Source organism: Grammomys surdaster, unplaced genomic scaffold (assembly GCF_004785775.1).
Source record: "Grammomys surdaster isolate TR1022 unplaced genomic scaffold, NIH_TR_1.0 131, whole genome shotgun sequence".
NCBI lineage: Eukaryota > Metazoa > Chordata > Mammalia > Rodentia > Muridae > Grammomys > Grammomys surdaster.
The window spans coordinates 548,845-566,921 of record NW_021604589.1 but is presented as its reverse complement, the minus strand read 5'-3'; positions in this window follow the sequence as shown (position 1 = coordinate 566,921).

Genomic DNA, 18,077 nt, shown 5'->3' with positions numbered 1-18,077 from the left:
GATACACAGTATTTTATTCTTCATATAGTATTTAACATTATAGTTAATTTAAATTAAGTTAAATTGCTTTTTCTTAAAAATTGATATGAATATACAAGCTTCAAAATTATGCATTGGTATGCAATGATCTTTTGGATAATTTTGTTCGGGACATACATATTTAGAGATTTTATAATCATAATTCATTTTATATGTTCTTGTATACAAAGAAACAACTCCTCATTGAATATAACAGTACTGTTAACCATTTTAAACTTCTTCTTTCTATAGGATATCGATGGGAAGGCCCTGCTGCTGATCAACAGTGATACAATGATAAAATATATGGGGGTAAAGGTGGGAGTAGCCATGAAGTTTGAAAACTACATTAAAAAGCTTAAAGATGGAGTAATCTGCCAGTAAAAAAATGTTTGTACAACTTTAAATGTTCTCATAAATTTTTCCTTAATGCACAGATGACTCCCTATGCTCATTAGTTTTTGTTTTCAAGAAGATTCTTATAATATATGTTATAACTAGAATTGGAAAAAATACATTATAGTCAAAGTCTGTTTCAAGATACATTTAACATATTAATATTAGCATATACAGACTGGAAGTTTATTCTGTCTTTAAAATGTTTTCATTTTATAGTTTATAAACATGCTTTATGCAAGAAACAAAAAAGCTACCTTTGATTTGGGTTTATCTTTATGATTGTTTTTAAAGCAACTAAAGAGGAAATATAAGAAATTAATAACTCCCATATTTAAAGTGGTGAGAATTTTTTACAGAAGAGAAATTAAAGGAAAATATATAGTTATCCTTCTTGGATATCTTATCTATATATTACTGGAGTATACATTTCATGTTCTATCAGTTTTCAGAAAAAAACCACAATAGGTGTATAATTTATTTTCCTCTATTTGGATTTAGAAGAAGAAAATGAAGCTTAAGGTGTCTAATGAGCTTCAAACCACTAAACATTCTTACCAGTTTTTTGGATAATTTATAGTATATATAGAATGAGATACCATTTTAGATTTTAAAGGAGAAAATGAAGCTTATAAAGTGTCCAATGAGCTTCAGGCAACTAAATGATTTTTATAAGTGTTTAGATAAATTTTAGTATATACAGAATGATCATATTATCTAAGAAGTGTGTCTAAAGAGTAGTTTGGAAGAATTCTGACTATAGTTTGAAGATGCATACTTACTATATTTAAAGCCTTTATATTTTTGTCAACTTTGGGCATTTACCTAAGAATTCATATCTTTGAAAATACTTATACTCAAAATTTAAATATACATAGTATAATAGTATATATTATTTTATGTGCTTATTCTTCATGGAGGTATGACTTTTGTACCAAAAATATACAGAAGTAAATATTTTGAATTTAAAATGCTACTTTACATTGATACAAGAGCAATGATAAGCTGTTTATAAAAAAGATGCTCTTATTCTGTTTGCCACTTGCCCTTACTAGCCCTTCTCAGTTTAGCCTTCAGAGTCAGAAACAGTACAGAGGCTAGTTTCTACATTTGGAAGTGCTCTATCTTGTACCACATTTTCCGGTGTCTAGGATGTTCACTATCGAAAGATATACTAGGCTGACATGTTTGAAACTTTATTTTATAATTTAAAACTTTCAGTAGAAACATGGATCATTACTGTTTTGTTATTGCTTATCACATTGTATAACTTTTGATGTAAGGTAAACTGTTAGAATTGGTGCTAATAATATTGATTACTTACTGAAAATGGTAATGAAATGTTCACCAGGGGTAAGAATTTAGGTTCTCTTTTTAGAAAAGAAAGTCTACTAGTTATAGTAGTTGAAAGGATTGCTTCATTTGTACTCCTGCTTGTGTGACATTCTAACTTCATACTTTTCAAATCATATAAAGATACTATGCATAGTTGAATATGATTCAGATGCTTGAAAAACATCATTCTGTAATTTTCAGATTTCAAGATATAATAAAATCAAATAACTGCAACAATTGATACCAATCTCTCATTTTAACTAAGATTTTATAAAATATATTCTGATCATGCTCCCCATCTCCTTCCAGATCCCCCCCTTTACCCACCCATCCAAATCCATGTTTGTTCTCTCTCTTTTTAAAAACTAATCAGGCAAATGGAAAAGTGAACAAACCAAGATAAAAAACAACAGCAAAAAAGCATTAGAAATACACACACACACACACACACACATACACACACAAATATAAAAAGACAAAATTGGAAACTATACTGTATACCAAAGATCAGTAAGATAAATAATTAATTAATTTAAAAAAAGCAATATTAGAAAAAATCCACAAAACACCATTGTGTTTGTTTTTGTATACTATCTACTTCTGGGAATGGACCTCCCCTTATGTGTGGTTTATAAAGCCAGTGAGACTCCATTGGAGAAAACTGATTTTCCTTTACAAGTAGTTGTAAATTGGAGATATCTTTTTTTGGTTAGGGGTAGAAAATTGTGTACACTTCCCTAGCATTGGGACCCATCTGGCTTGAACTTACGCAAAACTTGTGCATGCTGCCACAGTCTTTGTGAGTTCACAAATGTGTCAGTTCTATTGTGTCTGGAAGACACTGTTTTCTTCAGCAATTTTCTCTGGCTCTGACCATCTTTATGCTTCCTCTTCCACATATGGCATTGGGTGTGGTTCCAGATTCTGCCTCTCCTCTTGGGATGTCTGGAGGCTGCTGGTACATGGGTAGCATGGAGAGGTTTTCCAGGCGCTGGGTACATGGCCAACTGCTTGTGACCACCTGGTTGGGGGTCATCTGGTTATATGCTCTGAGGCAGTCATGGAAACAGAGAAGGAATTAGTTCTACTCCTGCTTGTCTCAAGATTTAAGATTTCTTGGGTTTGAACATACTCTGCTTTGCCAGTTCCATGCCAGTTCCTCTTGTGGCACAGTCAAAGTACCTCACACCTGGGCACTGAGGTGTTTGATGAAGACATCCCATTCAATATTGAGTATCCCAAAGTCTCTCACTCTGTATTTTCCAGCTGTGAGTATATGTATTAGTTCTTATCTACCACAAGAGGAAGCTTCTGTGAGGATGTCTGAGGGTCTATGGGTGTAGCAAAATGTCATTAGGAGTAATTTTTTTTTTTGCTGTGATACTTTAGTAAATTAATGGTATTTGATTTTCCCCTAGGATAATGACTTATCTAGTCTCAGGTTCTTGGCCACCCAGCAGTGTTTAGGCATGGGTTCTATCTATGGAGTGGGCCTGAAATCCCATCAGATAGACAGTGGTTGATTACTCCTGCAAAGTTGGTGCCACTATTGTACCAATATATCAGGCAGGCAAGTGTTGTACATCAGTTTCCTCTGAGATGGAAACATCTGATCAAAAAGACAGGGCAGCCCAAATGTAGAAATATTCTCTTATAAAAAGTCTTGACCACTATCAGAGTATTTCTCCTCTGGTTATCAAAGTCTTCTACCCGTACTGAGAAGATGTCTACAAATACTAATAGACACTAATGACCTACATAAGGAAGCTTGATTCATCTCTTTGAAGTCAGCTTCCAATTTCTCATCAGGGCCTAGCTCCCTCAGATGAATGGTGGAGACTCCTTTTGCCCCTTGCCTTGGGTTCACCTGTGTTTGGGGGAGACATTGAGAGGCAGCCTAGGTGGCCATATCAGAGATTTGGAACATGGTTCTTGGAAGACAATAATTCAGTCTAGTGGTACCAAGACGGGTGGTCTGGTATAGTTGGTTTACCAAAAACTTTCTTATGGCTGTAGGGAGGATAATTCTTGAGTCTGGCAGGATCCACCATCCAGATAGTCTTGTTTCACATCTTGAAAGTGGGCTTTACCCTCTTGTGAGTAGATAAATTGGCAAAGGGTTGGAGGGAGCTATGAATCAGGAAAGGCAGAAAGTGTTCACCAGATAACTCTACTGCTTGTCAGGCCACCTGATCTGTCATACAGTTTTCTTTGGTTTTAGGTGTTTTGGGGTGTTTGGTATCCCTTGATGGATAACATCTACCTCCTTGGGAGAACCAGACCACTTCAAGGAAATAATTTCATTTTTGTTTTTAAAACTTTTCCTTTAGCAGTTAATAAATCTCTTTCCTTATGAATCATAACATAGATATGAAAGGTGGCAAAAACATACTTGATATTTGTATCTGTATCAATATTTATTCATTTGTTCTTTCCCCAGCATAGGACTTGAATGAGAGCAATTAACTCTGTCTTTTAGGCCTATGTGCCCTGTAGTGACGCTTGTGCCTATATAGTGACCCACTAAGGAGTTACTGTTGCCCTAGCTTTCCTGACTTGGTTGATGAGAATCTGCTTCCATAGGTGTTGCGCGTAATTTTAAAAAATTCACGTGCCCTGGCTAGGTGCCTGCAATGGCGGTCTCAGCCAGCCCCCATGGCTAGCTTCACCAAGCTGCTCCAGTCTCTTGTTTGTTCCATGCTTCACAGAATGGCCATCTCACCCAGCTCCCACAGCTAGCTTATGCTTTTCCCATAAATGACAGGAACTTCGATCACTCTACACCAACCATCCACTCCCTGCCCCAGTGGCTGACTCTGCCAAACGACCATGACTGCCACTTGGCTGTGACCTCTCTCTTGTTCACCTGAATCATTGCAAATGGAAAACACAAGACAATCTTAATATTTAAAATCAGCCAGATGTCACAGATGCTGGGCTCAGAATCTATTGTACTAGCTCATCAGCTATTCTGTGTTGGAATTCTTGTGGCGGAGGCCACCACAGGATCTAATAGCCCCCAGCCCTACATAGTGTTTGTCTTCTCTGCTCCACAGCCTGGCCCAAAAGGCCTTCTCTTTATCGTGTCCTCCTTTTCCTCTCTGGGACCTGGAAAACTTGCCTCCATATTATTGCCCGACAATTAGCTTCTGCTGTCTTTATTTAGCCAATCAAACAGTCAGGGAAACTCCCCCTTCACCTTACCTTTTCTGTCCAATAAAAAAATAAAATAAAAACCTTTTCTCCCAGATATAAATTAGAAAAAATCATGACAAGTAAATTACACAGTATGAGGTACAGATGACATCCAGTCCATCCATTTGTCAATTTAGATAGAGTACTCTACAATCTTAACTTAAAGGCTTGCAATTCTATACCTGAGTTATGTCCTGGATTTAGCTTGTATGCTATCTGAAAACCATACTCTCAAACTATATCATCTCTCTCAATGCTAAACAGCTTGAGTTAGCTATGAGACTATGACCAGTTTTCAACCGTGCCAGAAATCTTAGAATGACTTAAATATAACCTGGAAAAATATAGGAAGCACTAACATAGCTTCCAAAACTAAGCCAAGGTAGAGACAGCTGACTATCTGGACAGTCTCCCAATTTTTTAGAATCCAAGAGCATCCTTCCAGCTTTCTGGCCAAGGATCGTCTATCTGACAGACTTATTATGCAGAAAATTGAAGGGCCATTGTCCTTGTCTGACAAAGCCAGTAGTCGACAAGTGTCCTAATCTGGACAGAATTCTGCAACATGTGTCTTTCTCTGGACCGAACTGTCAGTAGATGAAATGGGTGACTTCTTCCCAGTGGCTTCCCTGCCATGAAAGCAACCTTCTGGAGGTAAGGATGCTCAGCATTCTCTCCAAACTGTGAAGGGGGTACTGTCAGGAGCATAGGCACAATGCTTGTCTAAGAGTAACAATATTAATCTCAATTTTTGTATCAATATAAGATATTCATAGCAATGAATATCTTAATTATGTATCAAAAGTAAATTCTGTACCAATGTAAGAAAAAGCTTCAATTTTGCATCAATTATAAAGATTTCTACCAATTAAGATACTGGCTACATGATCAATTCCACCTATTTCCTCCCTATTCAAATTAAGATCATTTCCAAATTATTCCTTAAAATGACATAATTTGTAAAACTATTATTTGTAAAATAACTATAATTTGTAAAATAACCAGGACCACCCATCCCAATATAAGGGACAGGGAGGACCATCTCCACAACTTCTTCCTGCTGAATGGAGGTGATGACATATTTTTAAAGGGGAGGGGAAAGGTAGGGAAAATAGGAGAGTTGGTTAGGCCTTTAAAACACCAAGTTAACGATTGCTATTCACTCTCTGATGCCTAAGTTCTGACTGGATCCACCTGAAAGGTTGAATGAGGTAAGACAACCCGGGATCCATGACACTGGGAGTCCAAGCAGGTCAGTTCAGCATGTCTGAGGATGAATCTCACCAAATCTGTACAATTTGTAATATATAAATCTCAAAACAAGTACCATGAAGATGTCTACATGGATTGCATTAGTCTGTGTAGTTTGTACAAACTAGTTAAGAAAGAATTTCTGCTCCTTGTTTGAGCATGTGAAAGACAGTCTTTTGTATGAGCCAATTTTAATAAAACTGATCATTAGTCTTCATTCGTGCCGTGTGAAGAATAGCACAAAGAATCTTTTTTACCTTTCCTGTTTGGTTCTCTTGAATTTTTCTAGTTCTTCAGGGGGTCTCCCTCTATTATATCTGATCCATATAACTCTAGAAGAGGTCCAGAGCCTAATTGCCTTTTCTATAAACACAAACATAAAGCCTTTCTCCCAAATTAGCATGCCCTTTAGCCAGTAATTAGAAAAACTTTAGCCTGACCTTTCTCCCAGAGGAATAATAAAATCACCACAAAACTCAAAATCACACCCATTTTGATAATTAAAACAATTCAAAACAAATGAAGTAACCTAAACAAATTCTATATGAGCCTATTTTTAGGCTTTTTCTAATCTGTCATGTCAGGGTATTTAACCCAAAATTACCATGGAGCACATGTTCGAAGAACATGAGTTATCCTGCAAGACTTCAAGACTTTTCTAAAACATTTGTGTGTTTTTATATAATCTTCTTACTATCTTTCGTTGGAGACAGCACCAGTCCTTTCTCTCTGCCCATCTCTAGCTCAGCTTGTTCTTGCACAGCAGGGGCTCCCAGCGCCTTTGGGCCCAACTCCCTGCACTGGTTCCAAACTGCAGGAAGAATTCCCCACATGGCTCATGCACAATCTATATACTCCTGTATCTTTAAAAACAATTAGACTAAACTTAGAATTCTATCCTATGATTGCCTGCTTATGGGAAGGAGGCAGCTTTTACTGTCTAGGTCTCTGCCTCAGAGCAGCTAACTTGTCTCTTTTTACAGCAGGGGACCCCAGAGTCTGTGATCTGAGTCTCTCCCTGTGTTTCCTTGTTTAAGATTCCCACGCACTGGAGCCGCATGACTCTGCTGCACTCACTGAGGAAATTCCCTCTCCCCTCCTTCCAGACCTGCTTCTCTGTGTCTGAATCAATCTGAGAATCCTAAATTATTAGTGGATCCTTGCATACCATGTTGGATGTTATTTGTTGCAAGTAATTTTAATAAAAGCTCGCTTTCTCCTTCTCAAGAGCTCTCCCCGAGCTCTCTCAACCTCTCAAGGCTAGGTCCATTAGCCTCTAATGACTGCCCGGCCTCACTCAGATCCCATGGCTAGCTTCACCAAGCTGCTCCAGTCTCTTGTTTGTTCCTTGCATCATGCAATGGACATCTCACCTAGCTCCCACAGTTAGCTTACACTTTTCCCATAAACACCAGGAGCTGCAATCACTCTACACCAACCATCCACCCCCATGGCTTGCTCTGCCAACTGCCAATGACTGTCACTCAGCTGCGTCCTCTCTCTTGCCCACCTGGCTTGTCACAAATGGAAAACACAAAACAATTTTAATATTTAAAATCAGTCAGATGTCACAACTGATAGGTTCAGAATCTATTGCCCTAACCTCATCAATTGTTCTGTGTTAGAACTCTTCTGGTGGTGGCCACCGCCACAAGATCTAATAGCCCCCAGCTCTACACAGTGTCTGTCGTCTCTGCTTCACATCCTGGCCCAAAAGGCTTTCTATCATGTCCTCCTCTTCCACTCTAGGACTTGGAAAACCTGCCTCCATATCTTCGCCCACCAATTGGCTTCTGCTGTCTTTATTTAGCCAATCAAACAATTAGGGAAATTCCCCCTATTCAGCCTCTGCCTCAGGCAGAGAAGTATCAGTGGAGGTCTGAGTGACTGGCCTGAGAAATGTCCAGCTTGTTTTCACAGTCATGAGCAGGACTCTAGGATCATCATCAGGTATCAGTGTTATAGAACTGGAGCTGACTATTCTGTAGAGCACTAAAAGTAAGACAGTACTGATTAACTAACAGACTCTTGATATTAAGTGATATGGACATTCTACATCCATTGGCCATTTGCTCTCAATAGGAAGGTTTCCACAGCATGGGGAGCCATTAGAGTCAGATCCTGGCTTAGAATGAGCTTGTCAGCTTCCCTTACTGGTATAGGGATATCAAGTATTGTGTAAAAACAGGATGGCCAGTGGGAGTTCATGCTTGAACAGCTATGCTACAGTTATATGCCAAAATCCCAGAATCTGAGTCAAAATTTCCTTTGCAATACCCCAAATTTCATGGATGAAAAGGTAGAACAGTTTAGTAACATTTGGTAGAGCTAAATAAAACTAGAACTCTGATTAGAGCCTGCTTTAGTTCTTGGAAAGCTTCTTCCTCTGCTTCAGTCTAATTTAGAGGTTGGTCTCCCACCGTGGACATATAAAGAATCAGGGCTATGTCAGCAAACTCAGGAGTCCAGAGCCTGAAATATCTTGCTACCTCTAGGAAGTCACATACCTATTTCTTAGTTTGGGTAGTGAGAATACAGAGGATGGCTTCCTTCTGGACAACATTAAGAGTTCTACCTTGAGCAAGCTTTTATCCCAGAGAGGAGACATTTGTCTGGCAGACTAAGCCTTTTTTTTTTTTTGAGGGGGATAAAATATCCAAATGTCTGGAGTGGCTAGAGAAAGTCCTTGTGTCTGTGTAAAATGCTATCAGTAAGAGATCATCTACAGACTGGAGCAAAGTAGAGTCATGGTATGGTACCCAAAATCCTGTTCAGTCTTTTTATAATGCTTCCCTAACAGGAGGTAAGGGGAATTTTTGAACCCTTAGGGTAGTCTTGCCCAGGTTTCTGACTTATCTCATTGGACATTGGATCAGTCCATTCTAAGGCAAATATGTGCTGTCTCACTAGGGCCAGGGGATTGAAAAAGAAAGCATCCTTAGTGTCTAGGATCATATAGACCTGGTAGTCAAACAGGGAGGAGACTGAACAGAATATATGAATTTAGAACAGTACAATGAATGATTTGTCTGCTTATTAACTTCAAAGAAATTCCAGCCTGGCCAATTATCTGAGGTCTTTGTTTATAGGCAGGCAAGAAAGACATATTCCAAGACAATTAGCATGGGATAAGAATGCTAGCTTCTAATAGCCTCTTAGTATGAGAACAATTCCATGTCCAGTCTTTAGATTCACAGAATATTGCTGGACACTTATATTTATGGCTGCAGCCAAGAAACTTAGTAGGGCTGGCACGTCACCAGTATGGTACAACGACTGAAGGATTTGCTTCAGCCCATGAGCATGATCCCTGGTTCTGGATTTGTTTCCTCTGTGAAGTCTGGAAGAGCTAGAAGACATTCTTCAGATAGAGGGGTAGTTAAACTAAGTTGATATGCAGCTGCAATGGGAATTTTATCCCTTTGAGGAGTAAAGATCATGGTGGTGCTTTATTTATAAAGAGCATCCCTGTCTAGAAGGTGGAAAAGGACAATCTTGAATGACCTGAAGGAGTAAGTCATTTGTCTGTGGCCCAGGCTAATCATTCTTTCAGGTGAGAGGTGATTGTCCTTAATCATGCCCATGTCTTCTATACTGGCTTCTTTTTATTTGCAACCAACACCATTAGAGTTTTAAAAATAAAAACATATGCCCCAGTGTTTAATAAAAGCTTAATTTGATGTTCTTCTATTGACACAGTAGCCAAGGGTATTGGAGGCCTAAGACTACAGAGCCTTGGGGTCCTTCCTTCTGATTCACTATCTATCTTCCTTGTGGTCAAGAGGGTCATGCCATTGCTTTCTTGGGTTTGAGATGGCTCAGGCCCTCGTTCTTTCTATGTCCCCTTTCCTTACAGTAAACACATTGATCCCTTTCCAGTGGGGCCTTCTTCATCCTTTCTATTTTTGCTTTGGGGCACCTATCCTCTGGATATAAGCAGTAGAGAGCTTGGGCTTGGTTGACTAGAAAGCAGGCATTTGCCTGTAGCTCAATCAGCAGTCAAGGCAACTTTCTGTTTTTCAGTATATGTTATTGAACACCTTTTGGGCCACTTGAGTTAGCTGGAAGGTGCTCATTCCAAGCAAAACCCTCTAGCTTTTGGCATTTGTTTTGTGAGTATCCTGGGCTTATTTAGAGACAAAAAAGCAAATTTAATTCCCTAGCCTTTTCCAGAGTCAGTGGGTCAAGAGTGGTAAAGATAATTTTTGTTTATGGAGTTTGTGACCCCTGGGAAAAAGACTAGTGACTCAATTCAGATTATAATTAGTTACATTTATTAAAGCTGCTAGCAGGACAACAATCTCTGAGACAAACTTGACATTACTGTGTAATAAGGTGAGAGGAGGGCATTTTTAAAGGTAAAACCCACAAGAAGACCTTTGTATCTGCACAAGCAAGTCAAGAGCTATTCTACTCTACCATAATTAGATAGTCAAGGCAACCTCAAAATAGTCCTTGAATGTCTGCATAAGCAAGTTACAGAAGCTAAAAAGCAGTTAGCCATATCATAACGAGTAGATAGTCACAGATGTACATTTTTGGGTAGGGGGAGAGTCCCTGTGTCAGCATTACTGGGAACATGTCTTCCAGGGACTGGAGTCAAAGACAAATGGCTAGTGGGTACCAGGATGGATGCCTAGTATAAAATAGAATTCTTTTACCCATCTATCATATAAATGTCTTGGAACTCTTGTGGGACCTGGAGAACCTCAGTAGTTTTAGACAAATTAGTGGGTTTTCAAGCTGTGCCCTGAATTCCACATACTGGTGAAGATTTTCCAGGGCTTGGGAACTGGGGAACAAATTGAGGTCCCAAGCAGGACACTTACATGGCTAAGCTGTCTCTGCAATCAGTACCAGTGGCTGAAGTCAATATGCGTTTAATATGAGGTCAAAAAGGCTTTCTTTGCCTCAATACGTTCCCTTTTCTCTGAAGTCAACAGAATCAGAAATTGCTGGCAATCATCCCACAGAGGGTGATGGCTGTGCAGGACAGATTCCAGCAGAGCAGTTAGGGTTTGGATTTTGTCAGAAAAGGGGTGGTGGTGGTGGAGATTTTCCATTCATACAACTCTCAAGTAGAGAAAGAGAGGTATACTAGGAAAGGATGTTGTCTTTCCCCTAAGTCTCTGCCCCCACCTCCAGGAAGGAGTGGGCCTCTAGCAAGGGAAGGACAGAAGCTGGGACATAATTAGTTCAAATATAGAACATGGCAGGCCCTCAGGCAGGATTCCAAGGGCGGCAAAGGAAGTGCGGGGGATAGGGAAAACTGGATATCTCCATCAGGAGGCATTGTGATGGTTACAGAGAGAAAAGGGGTATGAGGACAGGAGGAATATAGATACAGGAGAGGAAGTAGGGATGGAGTAGAGGGGAGAGACTGATAGAGTAAGGTGGTATAAAATAGAGGAACCTGAGGTTGAGAGAATATTTTAGAAACCAAAACAGTATAATAATCCCTAAAGTGCAACTTTAAGATAAGGGAGTGGGTTTTAAACAAGTGCCAAACATTGAGCAATACAGACTATGGTACTCTGGGGATCCTATGACCTTGAGCCAGACTGATTTCACAATGGCTGGGTGTATGGACTGATCAATGGCCACCCCACTTCATAGGACGGCCAGTTGATATCACAAAAAGTATCCAGCTTTTCCCTTGACAGATAACCCCTGTAGTCTTCCTCTAAATACTTGGGAGAAGTTCTTTACAATACTTCAAAGGGGTGAGAGTTTATAGTGTGCAGTCCCCATGTTAGTAGAAAATTTAAGTGATTCAGTGAAGTACAAATTTTCACAGAATCAACCCAGAAGCAATGACTCCACATACAAGACAAACACATACAAGACTTGTTAGAGTCTCCATGTTGTGGGAGCAAGAAGCCTATTCTGGGGGGCAATTCCAGGAGCAGTTTAATATGACTGGAGAGGAAAGGGTACAATTAGAAGAGTTTGCAGACAAAAAGACCAAGCAAACAACAGCATACAAAGGATGCTGCCAAGTGGGGAAAGATGGAGAAGCTTTCAGGAGCCCCTTGGAGAGTTTTCTCATTAAGTCAGAGTGAATGTGGGGAGCAGCCCAGCTCTCTTCTCAGGACCAACAAAACCAAAGGGTAACAGAAAAGACAAAATAGAAACACCAAATGCAATTTTTTTTTAAAGTCAATTAAATAGCCCTCTGGGCCAAACTTGTTCAGTATGTGTTGAATCACTCATACAGTTGGCTGGCCATTCTTTCAAACAAAACTGAAACCAGATCTCTCATAAGAGACAGAACCAGAAAACTGAGTTTCTTGCTGTTGGAGTCCTAACTTAGTGTGGGAACACTGGGGAAAGATCTGCATATGGCAAATCCTTCATTCAGAAAATGGCTCCCCCCAAAAGTTTTACCCCTCTTATTTAGAAGAAGGCTCTCCAGAAAGGGTCTATCAATCTTAGTTAGAAGGCTCTCTACAGAGCTTGTCATCCTCAAGCAGAACCAGAAATGATTTGTGTATACAGACTTACCTCTTATGAGTATCAGAAGGACTCTGTTTTGATGCCCAGGAACATGGCAGTCATTCAAGACCTCTCTGGACTCAGAGGAGTGGGGCCCTGGACCATTTCTCAGTGGGTACCTCCCCTAAAGCCTCTCCCTAGCCAGAAAGCCCAGAGTAAGGCTGAGTCCCACTAGGCATGGAGAATCTTGCTGAGGTTCTTCAAATGAAGTAATGCATACTATTACCAGAAGCCACAAAAATTAAGTAAAGACAGAATAATGGCCAAAGAGTGGGCTAATGCATTTTGTTTTCATAGTGTAGACTTTCCCCTTCTTTTGATTTACTAGTTTGGAATTATTTATTTCTTGTGTTTTCTTGGATATGGTTGACCTCCTCAGATTTAAGTTACTCTTATAGCACATTCTGTAGATATGAATTTGTAGATAGACACTTTAAATTTTGTTTTGTTATGGAATGTTTTTCTTTCTCTGTCTATGGTGATTTAAGGTTTACAGTTTGGTAGTATAGAATAGTAGTCTGAACTGACACCCTTGCTCTCTTAGAATCTATAGAACATCTGTCCAGGTCCTTCTGGGTTTTAGAGTCTCCATTGAGAAGTTGGGTGTTATTCTAATGGGTCTGCTTTTGTATGTTACTTGGTCTCTTTCACTTGCAGCTTTTAATATTCTTTCTTTGTTCTGTACATTTAGTATTTTGATTATTAAGTATCATGGGGAATTTTTCTTGTCCTGTCTATTTAGTGTTCTGTATACTTTCTATACCTTGATAACCATCTCCTTTAGGTTTAGGAAATTTTCTTCAATGATTTTGTTGACCATATTTTCTGTGCCTCTGACCTGGATTTTTGTTTTGACCATCATTGATCTAATATTAATTCTTACATTAATATGCAAAGTAATTGAATATTTGGTTTTGATATAGTATTTTATATCCTTTTTGTTGATTTTCCTCCCCTATTTTCATCTCTACCCCATCCCTTCCTGTTGGTCACCTTCTCCCAATAGTTTCCCTTCAGCTTTCATGTCACATGTATTTTATTGCTGTTTTCCATTTCCCACTTACAATCTCATCTTCCCTCTCATGATCCTGTACCCTTTCTAGTTTAATAATCCATATCCTCTGCCACACCAATCTAAGATCCTGTCTTAGGGTTTTTACCACTCTAATAAAACTACATGTCCAAAAGCAAATTTAGGAGGAAGGGCATTGTTTTAACTTACAGTCGTAGTCCAGCATGAAGGAAAGTCAGGGCAGGAATTTAAGATAAGAGCATAGAGACAGAATCTGAAGCAGAAGCCATGGGGAACACTGTATACTGGGGTGCACAGCTTGATGTCTTATACATACCAGGTCTATCTACTCAAGGTTTGCAACCACCTAGAGTGGTCTAGGCCCTCTTATATTGGTCATTAGTCAAGAAAATGCTTGACATATTTGCCTATAGACCAATTATAAGGATGCATTTTCTCAACTGAGATTCCCTCTCCCCAAGTGACCCTAGTTTGTGTCAAGTTGACATAAAGCTAAACTGCATAGATCCTTATATATAAAAATTAATAATTTTATTATTATAAAAATTAATTGTATTTCTGTGTAATATAATTTCCAGTTCCATCTAATTTTTTGCAAATATCATGACTGCATTTTCTTTACAGCTCTCTGAAGAAATACAAATGTCTTATAAATACTTGGAAAAGCGTCCAAGATACTTAGTTCTCAGAGAAGATCAAATAAAAATTGTTTAGAGATCTCACCTCAACCCAGTGAGAAATAATAAAATAAATTAAAAAATCAAATGACAACAATTGTTGTTTGTTGAGGATATGTTGAAAAAGGAACCTTATTTACTGTTAGGAGTGTAAACTATTGCAGTCCCTACTAAAATTGGTGTGGGGTTTTCTCTTATTAAAAAAAAAAACTCAAAAAAGAATTACTTTATGACCTAGATATATCACTCCTGGGTATATAGTCAATGAATTCTAAGTGTTACCACAGAGGTATTTACATATCCTTGTTTAATGTTGTACTATTCATAGTTATGATATGAAAAAAAACCCAGGTAGCTACCAACAAATGAGTAAGGAAAATATGGTATATATTAACAACTAGTTCAGTTGTAAAGCATGTCTTGATTCATCTGTAGACTCATGCCTTAGAGCAAAGGGTGATATAGTCTTTTACTCCTTTCATGTTGTAGTATATTGCTCATTTTCTGTCATTTTCCAGGAGGCTCACAATAAAAAGTGATTAAACCAATAAGCTTTATTTGTGCTCAGAATGCTTGTTGTAAACAATAGAAAGAATTTTATAAGGGTGTTATGAAAAGCCAGCATGTATCAGATATCTCATCCTGTTTAAATTTGTGTTTACCTAACAACTATAGCTGCTCTTTCAGCATTGGGGCCAAAAGCCCCATCTTTGATATGCCTGTTGTCCTCACTTACCTTCAGATGGTCCCATTTACAGCTGAGTAACCACAACTAGTCAGTCCATACTCATGCTTCCATGCACCCCAGCAGACAGTCACTGTTGCTTTTTCCTAGAAGCATGGCCTGTTGGTTGGCAATAAGTTGTTGGAGATGGAGAAGCCCTTTTAGAAGATACAGTGTTAAAGCTCAATGGGCTGAAATGGAGTTGCCTACTTGAATGTGCTGAAGCTTGAGTTGTTCATCACATTTATTTCATACCTGTTTTCACAAATTTACTCAGGAACTAGTTTGTAGTGGCACCTGCCCTGTGAATTTTTCAGACTCCTACAAATTATCTTTTCTTTATCTTTGCCTCTCAGCCCATCTTTTGAACATAGCCAGAAGAATTTTGAAACCGGTACTCTTATTTACTCTATGAATGTCTAGAATTTGATTTCATCTGTCATCAGGATGATTTCTAACAATTAATTTTTTTTGTAGTCTGTGTTCTAGAGTGGTATCCACTGAACTTTTAAATTCAAGCCCCTTTGTAAGCATAATCATATCATGATCTTCTGGAATATTCAAAATTAAAATCAAACCTCAAAATGCTCACACTGTGGTTATTAGATGTGGGATTTGGAAGACAACCACTGTATTTTCATGCTATTGAAAGGGCAATACTTCCTAAGTAAATGAAACAGGTTTAAATCTGAGAGTTCTTTCTATAGCCCAATATTATCGCTTTCTTACGAAGTACTCCAAAGTTGATCCAGGCAACAAGGAACACCATGAAGTAGTAGATACACAAGACAAATGCCCAATTTCAGAATGCATGACAGTTCTTTGAGATGGAGTATGAGGCATATGCATTTACCCCATAGACAAGCAAGCTGAAGGGAGAAAAATCCCTGATAGAAGCAGTGGCTGCACTGTGTACTTTAAAAAAAAAAAAACTGATGTCAAAGAACTAAAGCAGGATCTAAAAAATGTCTGATAAAAGTATTAAATAATCATACACAGTCAACATATAGAAGTAAAGAAGTTATGGAAGCTCCTGACCTCTGGAAGCTTATAGTCTGCCTGAGAAGACAACAATAAAAACAGATACCTATGCATTTGTAAGTATACAAAATAAGACAAAAGTGAAGTGATCATGAAAGACACACTACACAGCTTTTGCTTGGAGAGAGAATTGTATTTGGCTTACCTGAAGAAGTGTTTCCACTAATCTGGAAGATGACAGGCAGAGGTGAAGTAGGTGTGTATGCTGAAAGGTGGTGAACAAGAGTGTGTTTCTGTTGGTACACACTGAATCTCCTCTAGAAGATAGTTGGTTTTATTTTTAAGGTATCACAAATACATGTAGTTATTACTTTATTAAAATATCTTGGTTTTCCTATGCTTAATCTGCATCATTTATCAAATAATCCACTCTCTTCTAATGAACAAAATGAATTACCTTTATCATGTATTAATTCACATATTCATTATTTGGGTAGAGCAAAATTGTCCCCAAACTTTGAAGCTTAAAGCAACAAGTATTTGTGATCTCACCATCTTTCTGATGGTTAGCAGCCTTGAAAGGCGTAGTTAAGTGGTTATTATTCAGAGTCTTTATAGAAAATCACATGTTGACTAGGACTAGATTGTCTACTTAAAAGATGGCACCTTCATAGTTTGTCTAGGATGGATACCATTAAGTATACACAAAAATAATTTAATGTCCTAGCTAACCTTTCTGTCTCAAGGTGGAGTTGATAGATACCTCAGCATTTCAATTGCAGTTGGCAGAAAGCTCCATTCATCTCATAGAACTATTCATAGGATGTAAGCTAATTCCTTCCATAATGGAGGCAGAAAGGTGTCAGAAGTAACCTCAAAGAGGACTAGAACATTCATGGATTTTTCATGTAATTGAGTATACATTTAATACCAAAAAACAACTTACAAAAACTGAAATTGTCTTCTATAATCTAGTATTAGAAAAAATAAATGGTTACATCTGCCATATTCTATTGACCATACAGACTAGCCCTGATGTACTTTGTAAGAGATTACACAGGGTGTAACTACTTAGGGCAGGAGCCATTGGGAGTTAGCTTTGTAGCTGATGACACAGATTACAAATGTTAAACTTGGACTGGTGAGAAACATCAGCAAGTAAAGGTACTTTTTGATGAACCTGATGACCCAAGCTCAATCCTCAGGACCCACATTGTAGAAAGAGAATCAGCTACTACCAGTTGTTCTCTAACCTCCACCAGCACATTGTGGTCTACATAACCCCTTACAACATGCACACAAAACAAATAAATACAATGGAATTTTAAGTGGTAAGCTTAACCCATAATTTAAGAAATTCAAAGTAAAGCTGGTGAAATAGCTTGTCTCAGTGCATAAGGTGCTTGCCTTATAAACACAAGAACTTGAGTTGAATATCCAAATCCTCCCAATGTATGTGTGTGTATAATAAGCCAAATGTGGTAGCACACACCTGTAGTTCCAGGGCTGAGAGACAGATAGGCAGATTGTGATTGCTGTGACTCACTGAAAAGCAAACCTGGAGTGTGTTCTAAGTCCTGAAAGACCCGGTTGCATATGAGGAATAACACTCAAGGTTGTATCTGACTTCCATATAGTTGTGCAAGGCCCTGCACATACACAGATAGGTGCAAATGTGTATACACACAAAAAAATTAAAAATATAACAAGATGTATATTATTCTTTACCATCTATACAGTCACAAAGACCCAAAACAATAGTAAATATTCTTTGTAATGTGACATAAATTTTTTGGGGGGAAGGCGGGGAACAGATCCAGAAGGTAATTTGACATTACATGTAAAAATCTGGAAAAAAAATGCTCATTGACTTACTAATTTTGCTATTTCAAGTTTATCCAATGTAAATACTCAATCTGCTTAAAGATTAACGTTATAACAGGACTATTCAGCACAGTAGATTTTATAATAA